This window comes from Felis catus, chromosome A3, assembly GCF_018350175.1.
Source record: "Felis catus isolate Fca126 chromosome A3, F.catus_Fca126_mat1.0, whole genome shotgun sequence".
NCBI lineage: Eukaryota > Metazoa > Chordata > Mammalia > Carnivora > Felidae > Felis > Felis catus.
Window position 1 is genome coordinate 120,944,463 of NC_058370.1, and position 6,000 is coordinate 120,950,462.

Sequence of the window (6,000 nt, forward strand, 5' to 3'; positions counted from 1 at the left end):
ATATCTCTGAGATCCTGCTTTCAATTCGTTTGTGCATATAGCCAGAAGTGGAATTGCTGGGTCATACGGTAATTCTATTTTTATTTTATTTATTTATTTAAAGATATTGTAAACACCTGATTTCCCACTTTTTCTTTTTTTAAGTTTATTTGTTTATTTTGAGAGAGAGAGAAACAGTGGGGAGGGAAAGAGAGAGAATCCCAAGCCAACTCTGCATTGTTAGCTCGGAGCCCAATGCGGGGCTCAAACTCATGAGCTGAGCTGTAAGATCATGATCTGAGCCAAAGTCAACAGTTGGACACTTAAAAGACTAAGCCACTCAGGTGCCCTGGTAATTCTATCTTTAATTTTTTTTAATTATTTTAATGTTTATTTATTTTTGAGAGAGAGAGAGACAGACCATGAACAGGGGAGGGGCAGAGAGAGAGGGAGACACAGAATCTGAAGCGGCACAGAGCTCGATGCGGGGCTCGATGCGGGGCTCGAACCCACAAACCATGAGATCATGACCTGAGCTGAAGTCGGATGCTTAACGGACTGAGCCACCCAGGTGCCCCTCTATTTTTAATTTTTTTAGGAGCCTCCATACTGTTTTCGACTGTGGCTGTACCATTTTACATTCCCACCAACAGTGCACAAGCATTCCAATTCTCCACATCCTTGCTAACACTTGGTTCTTCTGGGTTTTGGGGGGGGGAGATGGAGGGGTGGGAGGGGTAGTTGTTATTGTTGTTGTTTTTAATAATAGCCATCCTAATGGGTGTGAGGTGGTATTTCATTGTAGTTTTGATTTGCATTTCCCTAATGATTAGTCATGCAGAGCATCTTTTCAGGAGCTTACAACCCACTTTTATTTCTCCCAGTTGGTCATCTCTTCTCAGGTCATTTTCAATACCTCTCTGGCTCCTTCTACTTTTCCTAAATGGACCCACTTCTTTAATTCCAACTAACCCCTGAGGAACCATTAATACAGAGGCAAAAGATTATAGTTAGATTTACTTCCTGAACCCCACAACAGCCTCTTGGAAATCCATTTACTTTAGCCACCGATGAAAGTTCCTTTACTCCCAAGTAACAATGCCAATCAACAAGTTAGAATGACTACAATTGAATGAAAGTGCTTTGAAGAAATTTTTTAAATGAAAATGTAAGACATTTAATTTGTTAGCTAAGATTGATCTGATTTTAGACCAGGTCCTATTGACCTAGGTCCAGGATTTATAACATACTCCAGGATCTGTAATATACCTGTTAAATTTTCTCCAGAGCAACATAGATACCCAGTTCTATAAAACATCTGGCTAATGTACACAAAATCACTCCAGTTACTGAAACAAGAACTGATCTAACTTTGACATTTCTTTTCTTCAGTTTTTATTTTTGTAATAATGAAACAAATTCATAAAATATTCCAACAATAAAGAAAAGTACAAAGAAGTGTAAAAAAAACAAAAAAACAAAAAACCTCTATTGAGCCTTTCCACACGTTGACTGTATATTTGCACATATAAACACAGTAAGGTACTCAATTTTACATAATAGAATCACATTATAAATTCTCATCGATAATAAGACATCTTTTACTATACAATATGTTTTCGTTATTAAAATGGCTGAATACTGAAAACTCATTAATTGTACGTCTTTTTAGCCATTTAGTTAACCAATCCCTTACTGAAAAATGTGTACATTGTTTCTGGGTTTTTTTGTTTATGCGTTTAGTTTTTAAATAATGCTATAATTTGAATGCATGCTTCTGTGCCAATTTGAAAATCATTTTCTTAGGTTAAATTCCAAGATTAATTGCTAGCTCCAATTGCTGGCTTAAGTTTTTTAAGTTTATTTATTTATTTATTTTTGAGAGAGAGAAAGCGCAAGCAGGGAAGGGGCAGAGAGAACGGGAGAAAGAGAATCCCAAGCAGGCTCCTCACTGTCAGCGCAAAGCCAGATGCGGAGCTCAAACTCACGAACCATGAGATCGTGAGCTGAGCCGAAATCAAGAGTCGGACACTTAACCAACTGAGCCACCCTGGCACCCCCGGCTTAATTTTTTCCACTGAGCCACCCCAGCACCCCCGGCTTAATTTTTTCCACTGAGCCACCCCGGCACCCCCGGCTTAATTTTTTCCACTACACATTTGCCAAACTAACCTTCAGAAAAATTGCTGCACTCTACAATTCTACCTATAGTGCGTGCCTGCCACTCCCCCACAAAATAAATTTTGTTGGTGTTCCTTTGAATAGTCTTTAATTTCCACATTTGCTTGAAGTATAGACATTAAGACTATGTTTAGAGTTAGGCAGACCCGGGTTTGAAATGGCTCTGCCACTTCCTGTGTGACCTTGAACAAACCACTTTAAACACCTCCAGGCCTCAGTGTCCTCATTTGTAAAACAGGATGCTAGCCAACAATTATTGCAAAGATTAAATGAAATAATGTACGCAAAGCACCCGGTATAGTGTTCAGCTTGAGGATTGCCCATGAGAAAGTAAAAGTTAGGGCAAACTAAGAAGGTAAAAATCTTCCCCGCCATTCATCAGGCTGGAAGCACAGGCACAGATAAAGCCAGCTGCACAGTTAACAGGATGCAGTGTCCCCTGAGGACAGACTGCAGCTGGAAAGTGTCATAATAGCTGCCTTCTTCAAGTGACTACTTTCCTGCTCACTGAGAAACTTTGTTCTCTACAATCACAGATATCAGAAACTGTGGCGTTTGTAGTTATGTCAATAAGAATGAAGCGTCCATCCCTTGCCTGGAGAGTCTAAGTCCTTTTTGACAGAGGCATAGTCTTGATTTACAACCCAGGCATAGAGTTTTAGATAAGGAGGTTTCTGGCCAAACATTCTACACCTATCTTAACTTTAGCGTTTCCAAAGCAACAGGATTCTAGGTCTACTTTGCAGTCCAAACTGGATGTTGACCCCTTCATACACAGTCATGCTTTAGTCTGAGCCTATCAAAATGCTGCTTTATTTAAACTGTATCTAAACTCTGCTCAAAGTTAGTATATTCTAAATGTGGTATTTTTTTTTAATGTTTAATGATTTATTTATTTTTGAAAGAGTGAGAGAGTGGGGGGAAAGCAAAGAGATAGGGAGAGAGAGAATCCCAAGCCGGCTCTGCACCACCAGCAAAGAGCCCAACGCAGGGCTTGAACCTACAAACCGTGAGATCATGACTTGAGCCAAAAATCAAGAGTTGGATGCTCAACTGACTGAGCCAGCCAGGCACCCCTTTAACATGTGGTATTAAGTAGAAGTAGGCACTATATAAACGTAGGGTTTTATCTGGAACATCTTATAAATTTCTTTTTAACAATTTAAAAATATTATTTATTAAATTAGCTATCATTAGGCAAATTGAATGGTTTTGTCCCCAAGCGATAGTGATTTTTTAACATTTTAATTCCAAGGTAGTTAACATACAGTGTTATATTATTTTCAGGTGTACAACGTAGTGATTCAACAATTCTATACATTACTCAGTGCTCATCAGGATAAGTGTCCTCTTTAATCTCCTTCCCCTCTTTTACCCATATGCCTCCCCTCTGGTAATCATCCGTTTATGCTTTATGATTAAGAGTCTTTTGTTTGCTTGTCTCTTTCCTCTGTTCATTTGTTTTCTTTTTAAAAATTTTTCTAATGCTTATTTATTTTGGGGAGAGAGAGAGATGGAGCGTGAGCAGGGGAGGGGCAGAGAGAGAGGGAGACACAGAACCCAAAGCAGGCTCCATACTCTGAGCTGTCAGCACAGAGCTGAAACTCTGCTTGAGGCAGGGCTGAAACTCACGAACCACGAGATCGTGACCTGAGCCGAAGTCAGACGCTGAAGCGACAGAGCCACCAGGCACCCCTTCTTGTTTCTTAAATTCCACATATGAGTGAGATCGTATGGTTATTTGTCTTCCTCTGACTGACATATCTCACTTAGCCATTATTTGGGTGGTAAAAATTTTTGCCCGGGAAGTAGATTTTTTCTATGTCAAATAACGGGATTTCTGTTTTGCCAGGTCTCATTGATTCAGTGCTATAACTATTTATATCCATTAGGCACCACTTATTCTCTAAAAGATGTTTAGGTTCTGCATTAGTTCTCTTTTTAGAGTAACGTCATCTTGTCCATGCTTGGTGGTGAATTCTTCAGTGGTAGATGCAGCTCCAATGTGTCCTGGACCCAACATCAGTGTGTGATTGTGTTTAAAAGACAGTCTTGTTGGACGCCTGGGTGACTCCATCGGTTAAGCATCTGAATTCAGCTCAGGTCATGATCTCATGGTTCGTGAGTTGGAGCCCTGCCTCGAGACCTCGATTTGAGCTCCAGTTCAGGTGAGCTCGAGCCCCACTTCGGGTAAGCTTGAGCCTTGCTTCTCTCTCTCTCTCTCTCTCTCTCTCTCTCTCTCTCTCTCTCACTCTCACTCTGTCCCTCATGGGATTCTCTCTTCCTCTGCCCCTTGCTCACTTGTGCCCTCTCTCTCTCTTCCAAAAAAAAAAAAAAAAAAAAGACAGTCTCATTTTCCTGAATGAGCACCTACCTCACACTGTTAGTCTCAACAACTGTCCTGTTTCTCCTAAGGTGAACATTATCCACGCTTACTGATCTTAACTAAGAAAATGAGGGTACCATGAAATTCCTTTGGTTTTTACATCTGAATTCCGGGGATTATATTCTCTATCATGGACATTTTGGTTATTTAAAATTTTTTACTACTTAAAACACACTGCAACAAATGTATTCTTTGGACCCTTCTGAGATGACAATATCGTCTATTTCCCCGAGCATTAATGATATAAAACACAGGCTTCCCTCCTAACATGTGTAGGCTTCAATCAGACTCGCGGTAGCAGCTGCTCTCACGTTTGAAGTCTGAGTCCCCAAGCCAGTTGTATATGTAGGAAGACTGGACTGGCGGTGGCCTGTGTTGGGTTCTTCCAGATGCCAGATGCACCCCACCCCTAAGCTTACACAGGGCCTGCAATTTCAACAGCAGAGATTCATTCCTTTGGGTTTGTAATTTGCTATCTCGGGATGATCCTTTATACAAATCATTTCTCCTTGATTATGGTTATTGTAGAAAACTGAGAACATACAGAGAAGTTGATAAATGAAAATAGAAATCACCTGTAGCTCAAGACTCAAACACCACTACTGTTAACATTTGGTATTTCCTTCCTTTCTTTTCCTGTAATGAAATTCAAAAGATGACCTTATTTAAAATTCTTTTGTTATGCAGTTAAGCAGCTTTAAAATAAAGGAAATTGATGAATATAAATTCAAGCATTTCTCTAATTTACTTCTGGTTCCTTCACTCATTCAATAAACATTACTAAATACGTACTACACACAAGGCACTAAGCTAGACACAGATTAGTGATACAGAACACTTTATCAGTGTATGAAAATTCACATATTTTTAGGGGCACCTGGGTGGCTGGGTCGGTTGAGCGTCCGACTTTGGCTCAGGTCATGATCTCGCAGTCCACGGGTTCGAGCCCCGTGTCGGGCTCTGTGCTGACCGCTTGGACCCTGAAGCCTGCTTTGAATTCTGTGTCCCCCTTTCTCTCTGCCCCTCCCCCACTCATGCTCTGTCTGTCTGTCTGTGTCTCTCTCTCTCTATGTCAAAAATAAACATTAAAAAAAATTTTTTTAATAAATACACAAATTCACATATTTTTACAAATCAGTAATCAGACATACAATCAGTACATAAAGTACTTTGTGTCCTAGTTTCTTTTTCAATATTTTTTTTAATGTTTATTTATTTTTGAGAAGGGGGGAAGGGCAGAGAAAGAGGGAGACAGGATCTGAAGCAAGCGCCACACTGTCAGCGCAAAGACCAACAGGGGGCTTGAACCCATGACCCGTGAGACCATGACCTGAGCTGAAGTTGGACACCTAACTGACTGAACCACCCAGGCACCCCACTGGTTTTCCTCTTCAATATTATTTCTTATATATTTGTATATATTCCTCAAACCTCTTGGTTTTTAAGGGTTACAG